Here is a 16,203-nt window from a genome sequence, read left to right on the forward strand (position 1 = left end):
ATACCCATGTATCCACCGGACGAGGGGAAAACAACATCCATCATAGACTCGGCTAACTTTCATTACAGAGTCATGCCGGTTGGTTTGAAGAACGCGGAGGCAACTTACCAAAGACTCAGACAAGATCTTCCACTAGCAGATCGAGAAGTGTTTAGAAGTGTATGTAGACGACATGGTGGTAAAGTCTGACTCCATGGACGATCACATCAAAGACCTAAGGCAGGTGTTCGATGAGGCTATCATCGACATGAGGAGACCTCGCAACGTCAAGGAAGTGCAGCGCTTGGCTGGGAGGATAACATCACTGGTGCGTTTCTTACCATGCATGGCGGACAATTCTAGGCCAATAATGTCGCTGTTGAAGAAGGCCCGCAAATTCCAATGGACCGAGGAGTGTGAATTATCATTCCAAGAATTCAAAGCGATGCTTGCTACACCACCACTCTTGTCTAAACAGAACCCTCAGTCAGACCTCATAGTCTGCATAGTTGTCTCTAAAAAGGCCATTAGTGCCGCCTTGGTACAAGAAAGGAAAGAGCAAGTTCTGGTATACTTCGTTAGTAGAGTCCTGCAAGAAGCAGAGACTCGATACTAGCAGCTCGAAAAGACAATCTTCGCTTTGGTACAGGCGGCTCGCCACTTATGCCACTACTTTCAAAGCCATAAAATAGTCGTAAGGACGGACAATCTGATAGCCGAAGTCTTGAGAAAGTCCGAGCTCGCAGGTAGAATGGTAGCATGGTCAATAGAGCCATTGCAATTTGACATTTAGTTCGAATCAAAAGGTCATATCAAAGCTCAAAGCATGGTTGATTTATTAAATGAGTTTCACCCTGAAATCGTGTCAAAAAAGGCAGTATGGACATTACACGTAAACAGGTCATCAAACCAACAGGGTAGAGGAGCCGGGATCATACTTAAAGGACTGGACAACATGGTGGTAGAACAATCACTATGCTTCAACTTCAAGACTTCCAATAATCAAGCCGAATATGAAGCCATGCTATCCGGTTTGCGTCTGGCAAGAGAATAAGGGATCACGAGAGTTAAGTGTTGGAGTGACTCCCAGGTAGTCACGGAGCATATAAATGGAACATTTCAAGTCAAGGAGCCAACATTGCTCAAGTACTTCCACGCCTTCCAGAAACTCAAGGCTACCTTCGAAGAGGTCCACATAAGTCATACCCCTAGAGAGCTCAATACGAGGGCCAACCAATGGGCAAAGTTGGAAAGTAGTAAGAAGACGAACCAACTCTATAGTGCAATACATCAAGAGCTACAAAGTCCAAACATTGTAGAGTCTAAGTGCTTAGAAATTCGGCAAGGAGACAAAAATTGGATGACTAACATCACCAATTATCTCTTGACGGGAAACATTGGCCGACCCACACAACAATTCAGTCCAATTTGGCCGACCCCCACAAAAATTGTAGAGCTCGAGACACCCCAGTAATGAAACACAATTCAGTCTCATTTACTTGTGTTCCCCCACAGAAAACTCGCACTCAAACTTGTCAGATAATAAATTCCCTCCCGAGTTCCTCCACTCGGCTAAGGACGAAAAAATGATTCCCTCCCGAGTACCTACACTCGGCCAAGGAAGTTAATTCCCTCCCAAGTGCCAACTTGGTCAAGGAAGAATACATAATTCCCTCCCGAGTTCCTTCACTCGGCTAAGGACGAAAAAACGATTCCCTCCCGAGTACCTACACTCGGCCAAGGAAGTTAATTCCCTCCCAAGTGTCAACTTGGTCAAGGAAGAATACATAATTCCCTCCCGAGTTCCTTCACTCGGCTAAGGATGAAAAAACGATTCCCTCCCGAGTACCTATACTCGGCCAAGGAAGTTAATTCCCTCCCAAGTGCCAACTTGGTCAAGGAAGAATACATAATTCCCTCCCGAGTTCCTTCACTCAGCTAAGGACGAAAAAACGATTCCCTCCCGAGTACCTACACTCGGCCAAGGAAGTTAATTCCCTCCCAAGTGTCAACTTGGTCAAGGAAGAATACATAATTCCCTCCCGAGTTCCTTCACTCGGCTAAGGATGAAAAAACGATTCCCTCCCACTACCTATACTCGGCCAAGGAAGTTAATCCCCTCCCAAGTGCCAACTTGGTCAAGGAAGAATACATAATTCCCTCTCGAGTTCCTGCACTCGGCTAAGGACGAAAAAATGATTCCCTCCCGAGTACCTACACTCGGCCAAGGAAGTTAATTCCCTCCCAAGTGTCAACTTGGTCAAGGAAGAATACATAATTCCCTCCCGAGTTCCTTCACTCGGCTAAGGACGAAAAAATGATTCCCTCCCGAATACCTACACTCGGCCAAGGAAGTTAATTCCCTCCCAAGTGCCAACTTGGTCAAGGAAGAATACATAATTCCCTCCCGAGTTCCTGCACTCGGCTAAGGACGAAAAAACGATTCCCTCCCGAGTACCTATACTCGGTCAAGGAAGTTAATTCCCTCCCAAGTGTCAACTTGGTCAAGGAAGAATACATAATTCCCTCCCGAGTTCCTGCACTCGGCTAAGGACGAAAAAATGATTCCCTTCCGAGTACCTACACTCGGCCAAGGAAGTTAATTCCCTCCCAAGTGCCAACTTGGTCAAGGAAGAATACATAATTCCCTCCCGAGTTCCTTCACTCGGCTAAGGACGAAAAAAAGGTTCCCTCCCGAGTACCTACACTCGGCCAAGGAAGTTAGTTCCTCCCAAGTGTCAACTTGGTCAAGGAAGAATACACAATCCCCTCCTGAGTTACCCCACTCGGCTAAGGACGAAAAAAAAGACTCCCTCCCGAGTCCATGCACTCGGCCAAGGTTGACAAACACCAATCCCTCCTGAGTCTACACACTCGGCCAAGGTTGACCAACACCAGTCCCTCCCGAGTCCACACACTCGGCCAAGGTTGACCAATACCATTCCCTCCCGAGTGCATATACTCGGCCACGGAGGACTATCTCATTCCCTCCCAAGTCTTCACACTGGGCTAAGGACGAGGAGAAGTATACCAAGGTGCGAGGAGACCTTCATAAATGCTTTTTGGGTATGAAAAGCCAAACGCCACACCTCTCCACCAAGGCACGAAACCCTAGGGCAGCACATCATGCAACGATCACAATTGGTTAGTCAAGGGACGCAACTCTCGAGGGTAGTACCATGTTTCGCCCTCCGACACATCCCCTCATACAAGTCAAATCTTTTCCAATACTTTGAATCCCTTCGTCTTTCATCCTCGGGCTTGGGGGGGCAGTGTACTGGGACTACACACCACCCGGTCAAAGTCAACACTAAACACACCCCCTCAGGCCGAGTACCCATCAGGCCAATGAATAGGCCGAGTACCACCATGGGCCGAATACCCCCTTCAGGCCGAATACCCATCATGTCAATGAATAAGCCGAGTACCACCATGGGCCGAATACCCCCTTCAGGCCGAATACCCATCAGGCCAATGAATAGGCAGAGTACCACCATAGGCCGAATACCTCCTTAGGCCGAATACCCCCTTCAGGCCGAATACCCATCATGTCAATGAATAGGCCGAGTACCACCATAGGCCGAATACCCCCATGGGCCGAATACCCCCTTCAGGCCGAATAACCCCTCAGGCCAATGAACAGGCCGAACACCCCTTCGGCCAAGGAAAAGGCCGAACACCCCTTCGGCCAAGGAAAAGGCTGAATACCCCTCCGTCCAAGGGGAAGGCCGAACAACCCTTCGACCAATGAACAGGCCGAACACCCCTTCGGCCAAGGAAAAGGCCAAATACCCCTTCGTCCAAGGGGAAGGCCGAATACCCCTTCGGCCAAGGAAAAGGCCGAATACCCCTCCGTCCAAGGGGAAGGCCGAATACTCCTTCGGTCAATGAACATGCCGAATACCCCCTCGGCCGATGAACATATCGAATGGGTATTCAGCTATAACGAATTTCCATGAGAAAAAGAAAAATAGATATTAATTACATTAAACACATCCACGTCAGCTGTAATCAGTGTGCAAAACCTTGTGCACTAGCCCAATAATCCAGAAAGCCCACCAGGCCCAAGAACGTCACTATAAATACGGTATTGATGGGACTGATTGAACAGGTATGGTTTATCTAGCATAAAAGCTTTATTGCTCTATACCGAACACTTACTTGATCGTCGGAGTGCCTTTGCAGGTACCCTCCCCACCCCTTGGAGGCAGTATTCGGCCGACACCGAAGACTTGGAAGATCATCAGGCAGGAGCGACAAGAGGAGTGTTTCTATGCAGGAACACCTTTCATATCTGTTACGTTACTACTCATTGCTCTATGAAAAAATGAGAGTTATTAAGTAACACTATTCAACTCCTTTTAATGTTTATCTTTTCTTCACAAATACGCACTTATTTTTTAACCAATTAGAGTGCATACCTATACTACTTTCCTCTCACAATTAATATTATTTCCTCTTTTAATCAATTAGAATTCATATATTTTACTACTTTCCTCTTAATTACTCTCACACGACATGGTCTTTGGTCTTTCAAGTTTAATATATAAGTATTGTTATTAATGTAGTTTATAATTAAGGGTTTTTTTTTTAAATATATTTCTTAATCACTTATCTAATTTGATATACATATACACCAATAAATATGAGTATAAATATTTAAAAAAAATTATGAAAATTATTTTATATTCACATATATGTTATATTATTTTTTAGATGTGTGTGGATGCTCATGTACTTACATTTATGTGTATAATTTTAATAAGAAATATTAATATTATTTTATTTTATATTTTGTGTTTTAATTATAAATAATGAAATAATCAACAGTTATTATAAAATTTTATTTGTGCATATTTTAATTTGTAGATTATGGTAAGATAAACATATTTATTTTTATTGTTAAAAATTATCACTACAATTTTAAGTTTTATATAAATATATATTAATAAATGTGACACCCTTTACCTCTCATATATAATACTATAAAATAAAACTTTTGAAAAAAAAATTACAAACTCAAGCACTTAAATAAAAGGAAATGAAAGCTCAAACTATTACAAAAAATTGCGGAAACAAGTTTGAAGAAAATAAACTAAAATTCCTGGTGCTTAGAACATAAAGACATATTACTAATAACCCTAATGTCATAAGTATGAGAGTTTTCTCTTTCATCAACTAAACTCCTCCAAAAAAGAAATATCTTACAATCACAAAGAAAACAATCACAATAAAAATAAGGGAGTAAGAACATATCTCACTCTAGCTACTGATGTAAAATAAGGTCAGATAGTCGCACATACAACAATATAATATACAATATTCATATAATCAACATTAATATTCCATTTATAACAATTAAAACGATAATAATTCAATCACATTTTATATCACATCACATGATGTCATATATTAATATCACATTAAACAAATGGGATATGCAAAGCTTATGCAAGGACAAGACTCTCCTAACTATATGCATGTGGCATAAGTAAAACACTTTATCCCAGTCCAAAGACTAAGTAGTCTAAGAGTACATCCTAGGTCAAGTCATCACAACATTCTTACTAGAAAGATATACTACTAGGATACTCTCATGGAGATTCATCTTTTCTCGTCAAATCCAGCCACCACAAGCATGTTTCCCTACATACAAACCATTAAGAGACATCTAAATAACACACACACACACAAACATGTCTATATCATGAATTCAATATCAACTTCATGCAACACCAAAACATCATGGATTCAATTTCCTTGGTTACAAGTTTCCTTACTCTCAACTTTCAACTATGAAAAACAATACCAAGACTTAACAATTGAACCACCAATGGACTAAACAACTATTATCACAACTTATAGACAACATAAAGATTCAAACAACAAACTCCCTTTACCTTAATTGCTTCAGAAAGCAATAAGAAGAGGGAAAGATTGAGAAATCTCGAAACCTTTCGTACGATGACTTCTTCCTCAAATTCTTAGCTCCTCAACTTGAATCTCTACCTTAACTATAGGGAAGGATTTAAACACTCCTAGTGAAATTAGAAGACGAAAAGGTATTTCTTAGCTCTAGAACTTATCCCTCTAAAACCTCTCTTTAAAATTCAAAGAAATTAACTTATGAAGTTCAAGTTATCTAAAAACCTTATATACCTTCCCTAATCTTGGTCAACTTTGACTTTGACCCAAACATCTTTAAACAACTTAACTTTTAAGGAACTCTTAACCCTTAAAGTTCTAAAAACAACTACAATCACAACATAACATCATATAACAATATATATTACATCATCATGCAATAAAACCATTAAAAATAGTGTTACAAGTTAGGCGAAGCAAATTAAGGCAGGTTAATTGATTAAACTGCCTAACCTACATGCCATTTCTGACACTTAGATAGGTTAACACGATAGGTTTAACTCTTTTTTTACTCTTAATCTTTGTTTGGGAGACTTTGCTAATCACTTTTAATGGATTCTAGTCTCCCAACCATTTTTTTTTATTAAAAAGTCTCAAATATGATATTTTGCTTAAAAAGGTGCCCATTTTCACTTTTTGATGGATGATATTTTGTAATTTATTTAATATAACTTTTAACATATTTGGTGGTATTAGCCACATAAAATTAAAAAAAAAAATGTGTATTTTCTTCGATAAATCATCGTTGTTTTTTTTTTTTGGGTACAAATGTTCATATAATTGAACTTTTTGGTTGGTATTATCGAAGATTACTTTCCCAAAATAAACGGATATCATTTTGAAAATTATTTTTTGGATTAGAAATATACTATTTATAAATGTACTTTCTGAAACAAACATATCATTCCAAATAAAAATATGAAGAAAAAAAAATATATATATATATATTATAAAAAATAATTTATAGAGCTATATTATTTTTCTTAAAATATCATTTCAAGAACTATTTTGTGGAATACTACATGTTTATTCTAAAATATATAGTTAGAGGATTATTTGAGTTTTTTTTATAAAAAAGTTAATTTTATATTAAAAAAAAAAAGACAATGGGCATCTAATAAATAAAGAGGTGTAAGTAACATAAGTCAAACTTTTATCGTACACAAATATCTTTTATAAGCTTGGTAATTGTAATTTAATTACTTTTGAATTCTGTCTTTGAGATCCATTTGTTGACTCTTTAGTTATAAATATCTTGTAATTTGAGATAAAGAGACACAATTCATAAGCTTTTATATATATATATATATATATATATATATATATATATATATATATATATATATATATATAAAACACTAAAAATTTAAGGTCTTAACAATTTTTATCATTTTTAAAAAAACTTTGATTGTAAGTACTCATTTTCATACCAATAAGTATCTATCACTTTATTTAAAAATAGATCATGGTCTAAAAACTCAATTTTCCAAAAAATATGAAACGTTTTTTTTCTTATTCTTTATAGTAGCTTCCCCGCCAACGTATTTTGCAAATTGTTCAACCATGCTTAAGAATTTTAATAAATCTGGCAGAATAAGAATTCATCACCACATAGAAGAAAACTTTAATTACTTAATGTATGATTAACAAAATGCTATAAATAAGAAACTGTGTTAGTTAAAATTCATGGGAGAACATAACCCCTAAATCAAATTCCAAAAACAATCGAACAAGTTTCATGATTAGTGAAGAAAAAATGCAGTGGAACATATATACTATTTTGAAAACTTACGATTCCTTACATCAGTTGTCTTGGGAAAAACACAAGTCCCACATCGACTAGAGATTAGGCAATTGAATAGTATATAAGTGGAAAACAACCCTCACTTTACAAGCCGGTTTTGTAAGGTGAGGGTTGTTTTCCACTTATATACTATTCAATTGCCTAATCTCTAGTCAATGTGAGACTTGAGTTTTTCAGTCAAAAAGAAAATAATCGTACGTAACACGTATCTCTAAAACTCTGATAACAATTGTGAAATTTTATTAACCTTAAAATTAAGTAGATACAAATCACAACATATTGCCGATAAGTATTGGAAGATAAAATTTTCCTTAATCATGATTAGTTCATTATTCCATCTTAATCGTCTAATGAGACAACAATTAAGTGACCTGTCATAAGAGGACAAAGACCTCCCATTAAACATAAATTGAATAGCCCAACCACTCATCATAGGCCATTTAGAGCACAAACCAGGTATAATACTCATCATTTAATTAGGTGTTAAAATAATTATTGACCATAATTAATATATTAATAAATTAAAGAATAATTTTTAATAATTGATTAATGCTAATCCATAAAATGGATTAATTAAATAATTAATCCAACATAATTGGTTGGTGAATGATATCTTTTTTTTGGTTCGTCCCTGAAGTATCCACCGCCGATAGCAGTGACTAATCTTCTCGTACGTTGGAGGCACCTCAAAGGGTGGGATAGCTGGCCCCAAGATTTAACGCGGCTGCATACACAAGACAGGATTCGAACCCCTGACCTTATTTAAGCGTGGATCAACCCCTACCGCTGAACCACACGCTTGGAGAATAAATGATATGAATAGCTCTAACGGAACAAATTTTTCTATAGCTTGGTAAAGTTTCTGGAAAACTAGGAAGAAGCTATGTTGAATGGAAAAACTTGGGTTATGTGACATGTTGTAAATCACATTTATACTCTTCACTATGACATCCTTGAAGTTTTTCACCATACAACTCAAAAAGAATGAAATATAATACTATGTCGTGATACTAGTCACTTTCTTGAAAGCAAATTCTGGTAGACTGTTGGTGCAATTCAAAATTTAGTTTGTTCCCAAAAGTTTACACAATATCATGTTTAAACTAATGTACTTGAGACCAAAACACGTTAGAATCTCATAAATGTAATACCCCGATTTTCATAAAATTATATTAATAATATGGTAGTATTTATTTTAAATTTTTAATGTGTTTCTTAAAAGGATTTTTAATATTATTTAACTATTTGATATGAACTTTATTTTTTATATATATAAAACATATTATTTTTTTTTTAAAAAGGAGAAATATATTTTATATTATTTATTTTATGTGAGCTCTATTTTAATATAAAACATGATTTTTAATTAATATTTAATTATTTGATATGAGACAGGTTTTTATGAAATATATTTTATTAAAAGTTAAGCATATGTTATTTTGTATTAAAAATAGAAAATGTATTTTATTATTTTTAATTATTTTATGAGAAGGGAAGAAAGGATGTAATGGTCTTTTGTAAATTATTATTATTACTACTATTTATTTTAGGCTAAAAACCTATTTTGGTCCCTTATAATAATTGTTTGTTTCAATTTAGTCTCACTTTTATTTTTAGTTTCAATTTGGTCCCAAACTAATTATATATAAAATATTAATAATTTTATAAAATATATATTATTAATTATATTTTAATTATGTTGTTATATCTAAAATAATAAATATATTAATAATTTTTTATATTTTATTTTATTGTTTAATTGTTTTTTATTTTGTGGTAAAATTATTTTCATTTTTAAAGAAGAAAAAATTTACTTACTTCAAGAATAAGTCTTGATAGATTTATTCTATTTAATAATTAATGTTCTATATCAAATTTTTAAGAATTTAATTGTTAAATTAAAAAGTTTTTCATGTATAGATCAAATTTATAAAAATTTTAAAAAAATTAAAAATTATATGATACTTCGTTAAATTAATTCAAATTAACATACAAAATATTTTTGTTTTAAATGAATGTAAAAATTTAGAGGAAACTAAAAGAAAATAAATTAATAATTTTATTATGTTTATCTTGTTAATTTTTATCATTTTATTCCTCTAATTTTAAATAAGTTACAAAAAATTATAAAGTGACACTTAAATATTTATTCAGATAGAAAGAGAAAAAGAAAAAGTTATTACTCTATTTATAAGATAATTGTATTTTATAAAAATAAGTAATTTTAAAATTTTTACCATAAAAAAATATTTTTCAAAATTATTATATTTTTTAATAAAATTAATAAATAATATTATATTCTCAGTTTTGGAACGGGCCGTTCTGAATCCAGAACTGGCCGTTCTGATTTCAGAACGGCCCGCTCTGCTATACTCTTGGTGTGTTAATTTTGCATCTGGAACGGCCCGTTTCAGATGCAAAATTAACACACCAAGAGTGCATCCAGAACGACCCGTTTTGGTTTCAGAACGGGTCGTTCTGGTTCCAGTTATTTTCAAAAAAATTGGCATCCACGTGTCATCCACGTGGAATCCACCTATGCATCTATGTGACATCCACATGGCCAACAGTTAACACCGTTAAAGAAATTTGGACGGAAGTCCCACATTGAAACCAATTAATTTATTAGGGACCTAATTGAAATCAATTAATTAGTTTGGGACCAAATTGAAACCGAAAATAAAAGTGGGACTAAATTGAAACAATTAATTATTATAAGGGACCAAAATAGGTTTTTATCCTTTATTTTATTTTTTTTAAGAGAGAGAAGTTATCAGAAGTTAAGCGAGTTGTTCGGAGTTTTTATTTCACGTTTCTTACTCATTTCTCATTCCTACTTAAGAGAACCAGGAGGAGGAGATCAACAAAGAATCATACGCGCTCCATCTTTTGCTCATCCAGGTAAAGGGGAGTGAGAAATCTCACTCGGAAGTGTGGAAATAATTGTTAGGTAGTCGGATTGGCCCCAATCCCTTACCAAATGTATGTGTATAAGAACAAGCATTTTATAAAAGTTTTTTGTTTTGCTTTTTGATTATTCTATTGCGTTCCTTGTGTGATTCTAAGTGTGAATATGTGTTCAATTTTGAGAATAAATAAGTTTTGATATGGATTAAAGTGCTCTATGGATTTCTGTGGAAAACCTATGAGAAACAGACAAATTTTGAATGTTTTCTGTTTTGACTTATGAGTTTTCTGTTGTGTTCTATGACGATTATTGAGCATGAATGTATGTTTAATTTTGAGTTTGGATATGTTTTGATATGGATTAGAGTGCTCTATGGTTCCTACCGAAACCCTATGAGAAATAGACAAATTTTGAATATTTTATGTTTTGACTTCTGAGGTTTCTATTGTATTCCCTGATGATTACTAAGCATGGATGTATGTTTAATTTTGAGTTTGGATATGTTTTGATATGGATTAGAGTGCTCTATGGGTTCCTACCAAAAACCCTATGAGAAATGAACAAAATATGAATGTTTTCTATTTTGATGTTTGAGTTTTCTGTTGTGTTCCTTGGTGTTCACTGAGTGTGAATATGTGTTTAATTTTGAAAATATATAAGTTTTGATATGAATTAGGGTGCTCTATTCATGTGAGAAACCCTATAAGGAATGAGATTGTCTTATTATGGTGTTAATGCAAATGTGTATTTTTAAGAGCATGATGAGGATGAGAATCTCTTTTATGTGACCTTGTGATGTTGGAGATGATGGAGATCATTGAGATGACAAGAAGACTCATCAAGAAGTTTTAGTTTTTATGATATAAATGTATAAATGATGTTTGAGCCTATGCAAAAGGATATTGTATTGATTGTAATGGATATAGGCTTGTGTGTGTTTTGTTTATAATTGATGATGACAATGAATGCTTAATTCAAGAACCTGTCAAGTTTTTAAAGAAACCAATAATTTGTTTTTTAAGTATTTCTATGAGTAAACATAAAGTAATAGATTACCTTGAAAATGGTAATTTACTACCAAGTGTTTAAACATAAAAATATGACTTGATTCAAATAAGAGTTTTCAAGGTAACTTTGTTAATTAAAATTACCATTCAGGGTAATAGATTTCTAAACTTGTTACTGGAAAAGGATATTCAAATGTTCTCTGTGTTAATAGATTACCACGTCTGTTACTGAACATGTTTTTCAAGAACTCTCCGAGGTAACAAATTACAACGTCTGTTACTGAACATGTTTTTCAAGAACTCTCTGAGGTAACAGATTACCAAAGTTGGTAATAGATTAAAATAGAGTCTCTTGCTTGGAATCAGGCTAAAAAAATGAAGTTGTTATCATGTTAATTGATTACCACAAGAGATAATCGATTACCACAGAATGAAAGGCAATTCTAGGACTTTATAAACACATGATAATCGATTATCCCTAGAGATAATTGATTACCCTGGACAATTTTATGTTTCTAGTTCAATTTTAAAGAGCAAGTAACAGATTACCATCACAGGTAATAAATTACTTCTGTTATTACTTTTTATAACTGGATCACGTCTTGCACTTTATAAAAACAATTTTTTTGAAATTAAAAATAATCTTTTAGAGAACTTTTAGAAATCTTCTGAAAAGAAAACATTTTAGAAAAGGAATACTTTCAGAAACAATATTAAAGTGTTACCAAAGAAATTTTTTGAAATTTAAAGAAGTACAAAGACTGAACATGAATTATTGAAAGAAGAAATTCAAGAACTGTATTCAAGAGTGAAAGATCAATATCTTCACAGAATTAGGTGATATTACTATGATCTTTAAACTTGTATTTTCGTTTTGATTGATGTATCTCTTGAGATAGGGTGTCTCAACAAGAGATTTTTAAATTTTGAGTAGGATTTCTTAAATAATTTATGTGGGGTACAAAATTTTTGATTGTTTTCAATCTTGGGATGTCAAGATTGATATTTGTTTGAATTCTTGTAATATTGTGTGTGCAAGGTCTTTGTAAAACAATATTATAGTGACTGATCTTTGGTTTAATGGGGTGCTAAATCAGGGAAAACTGGATGTAGGTCAAGTGGATGGCTGAACCCGTATAAATTTCTGTGTTCTTTATCTTCTTACCCTTATCTTTAAGAATCTTGTTGATTTCTTGTTTAAAGATTTTAAAGATTTGTGAAAAACAAAATTTCAATTACAGTACCAACTTTGATTATGATTCTTGTAATTGAATTTGATTAAAAAGAAGGTCAGTAATAAACCTTGTAATCTAATGTTCTTTGTTATTCAAATTGCATAAAAGTTGTATTTTAGATTCTTTATAGGTTGTTTTCAAGAATTGTGCGAAAAAAGAGTTATCTTATGATAGAATCTATTCAACCCCCATTCTAGATTCTAGTACACTAGGACAAACATGTGATTGTGAGTGTGATAATGTGATATGAGAACAAATGACATGATGAGACATGACAAGTGAATTGTTGAGTCCATGAACATGTGAATGTGTGACATGCATCATATGCATCTATGTGACAGGGGGTACAATATCGAGTACATAGTTAGGGAAAACCCTTCGAGTGAAACATCTTGAAGGAGTCCTAGGGGATAGCGCGGTTTGGAAGGCTCAGTTCTACCTGTTTGTGTGCATGGGACATATCTAGTGTGACTTCGCTATCCCGACAAGACCTTAGCAGTAGATCCTTCTAGTTGAGAGTGCGCGGTTGAGCCGACATGTACTCCTAAACTACTTCAGGTATGTTGCTTCAACAGCATACCACGTGATATGTGATTGGCGCCACATACATGCATTTATGTGTCAAGTCCATGACATTATTGCATGATAAGTGATCGTGCATGTGTTATTATTTTATGTATGGCTTATATGTGTGCCTTGTTTGTGATTGCTTTCTGTGTGTGTTATCTAACAATTTTTTTTTGCACTTGAACCCAAGTGAGATGTTTCTCACTCTCTTGTTTATTTGTGTATGTTTAAAATTGTATTGCAGGTGATCATCAACAGGTGGTTGTTAGTGATGAAACTTAGGCTTCTGTATTGGGCGTGCTCTGATTATGACATGTGAAACCAAGGGATAGAATAAGATGTATTTTATTACTTTGTAAATTGGATTACTTATATGTTATTCCGTTCATTAATTATAATTAAATTGTCTATTTACTTAGGTTATTTTGATAATTGAATTACTTCACTATGAAAGTGTTTTAAGATGTGAATGTGAGCCTTTTACCCTTATGTTATTTGAGATGTTGTTCTAATTACAAAGATTTCTATTTACTCTTATTATTTTATATAATTATATATTTATGTGTGGGGTAGAGGGTGTCACAATAAACAATACCTAGAAGAATAATGAGTATGAAGAAAAATATATGAAATAGAAACTGCCTCTATAGCCTTAGACTCACTTTGTCACTTCTTATATAGTGGATAAACAATTAGTCCATTTGACAAATAAGTAATAGAAACTTTTAATACCAATGGTAATAAAATAATTATCATGCAAACGATAACAATGAAATAATTAACACTTATATGTCATTATTTTCACAACTTAAGCATTATATCGATTGGAAAATGGAAACCACCATGGGAACCTTTTTGTCAAATTAAACACTAATAGAAGTTCACTTGGTACTCCTGGTGACTTAGATTTTAAAATACCATTAGAGATCATCTTCATTATTTGCCATGGACTCAATAAAGCCTGGAATGATGGATTTAGATTTGTCATTTGTGAAATTGACTCACAAGTTGGTTGAAATTTAATTTAAAAAGACTTTAATTTCTTCCACCCTATATTCCTCTAACTATTTTTGATTATAAGTGTTATTATTCAACATAGGTCCATCTTTTCCCAACATATTATGTGTGCAAATTCACTCACTAAATTTGGTGCTACAAAGTGGAGGATCTAAGTTAGCAAGGACATTAAATACAACGAGTTCAAATGTATAAAATTAAAATGGGCAAAATATTAAAAAACAAGATATTTATAAGTGTTTTTTTCAAATTGAAGAGGTGCACTTTCACACATTGGTTATTATGTAGGTCCACCACCATGTTTTTATTTCTTTGATTATTTTTTCTGGGTAGAGAAAATTAGGATTAGGACAAGACATTCCCTCATCCAAGGTTAGAGCTAACCACCAATCTCTTTGAAGATTTTTAGTGTGATTATGGATGTCCTAACTAATAAGAGCAAAGTGACTTAACCAGTTGTGTCACTCATACGAGACTTTTCTTTCTTAGATTAATTATCTATCTAAGTTTACTCTTATTGGATAAAATGGGACATGTTCATAATAGAGTTCAATTTTCTTGTTGTTTTCTTTGTATTTTTTTTACTAATACACGCACACACATACACACATATATAGAGGGGAGGGGATGGATGTATCAAATAAGAAATTTCTTAATATAAGAAACAAAAATTATTGATAATACTATTGGATTGAAGTAGGCATCTCATATTAAAAGACTACGAACAAAATTACCATGTAATTATCTCTATCATAATTGTTAATATCATTACCACCGTTGTCACAACCATTGTTATTGTTGCCGCTACAACCACCACTACCGCTGTCGTAGTCACTACCATCACTATTGATTGACACCACTTCTATTGATGGTGGTAACAACAACGACAACAACAACTAATATCTTATCATATATATTTTTTTTATTTATCCTTATCTTTTTGATATTTATCTTTTAAATATTTATCCTTTATTCACACACATATATATATATATATATATATATATATATATATATATATATATATATATTTATTGCTTAACCACAAATATTTTGAATTAGAAATCCATATTTCTTTTAAGAAAATGATATTGATATTAGTTATAATTAATTGAATTACAATATCTTAATTAATTAATGATGATTATAATATAAACAACTATGTTGGTGATAATATATGATAATTTTATTTATAATCTTTTTAATTTGAGTTGTTTATTTTAATATAATATGTATTATTAATAATTCTTATTTTCTTTATATATATATATAAACAATAAAAAAATATTATATTTATGTAGTATAAAAAATAAATGTTTTTTATATAGTTAAAATTTATAATAAATATGTTTTAATATAAAAATTATATCTTGAATTTACAATAAACATTTTAAATTGTGATATAAGATATAATTTAGTTTAAAAATAAAAATAAAAGAGAGTAAATTACTATAGATAGACAACAAAGAAAATCAAATCAAATATACATAGAAAGATAATTGAAAGAGAAATAAGAAGACTGGCAGAGAATTTTTAACTAATTAAAAAATACACATTAAAAGATCTAGAATCTCACTCTCCAAATGTGTTTTAAAATGTTAATTTATTTATTTATAATACAAGGATAACTTTGTTTTGTTCTGTTTATTTTTTTTAATATTCGTTTGTAGCTCATTCTTATTGTTACTTGTTTCATTAAAATGAAAAAAAAGTCTTAACAAATTACATAAATGGAAAAGCAATGCCAACAGCTGTAATGAA

The sequence above is a fragment of the Cajanus cajan genome, chromosome 2 (assembly GCF_000230855.2).
Source record: "Cajanus cajan strain Asha chromosome 2, NIPB_CcT2T_4, whole genome shotgun sequence".
Classification (NCBI taxonomy): domain Eukaryota; kingdom Viridiplantae; phylum Streptophyta; class Magnoliopsida; order Fabales; family Fabaceae; genus Cajanus; species Cajanus cajan.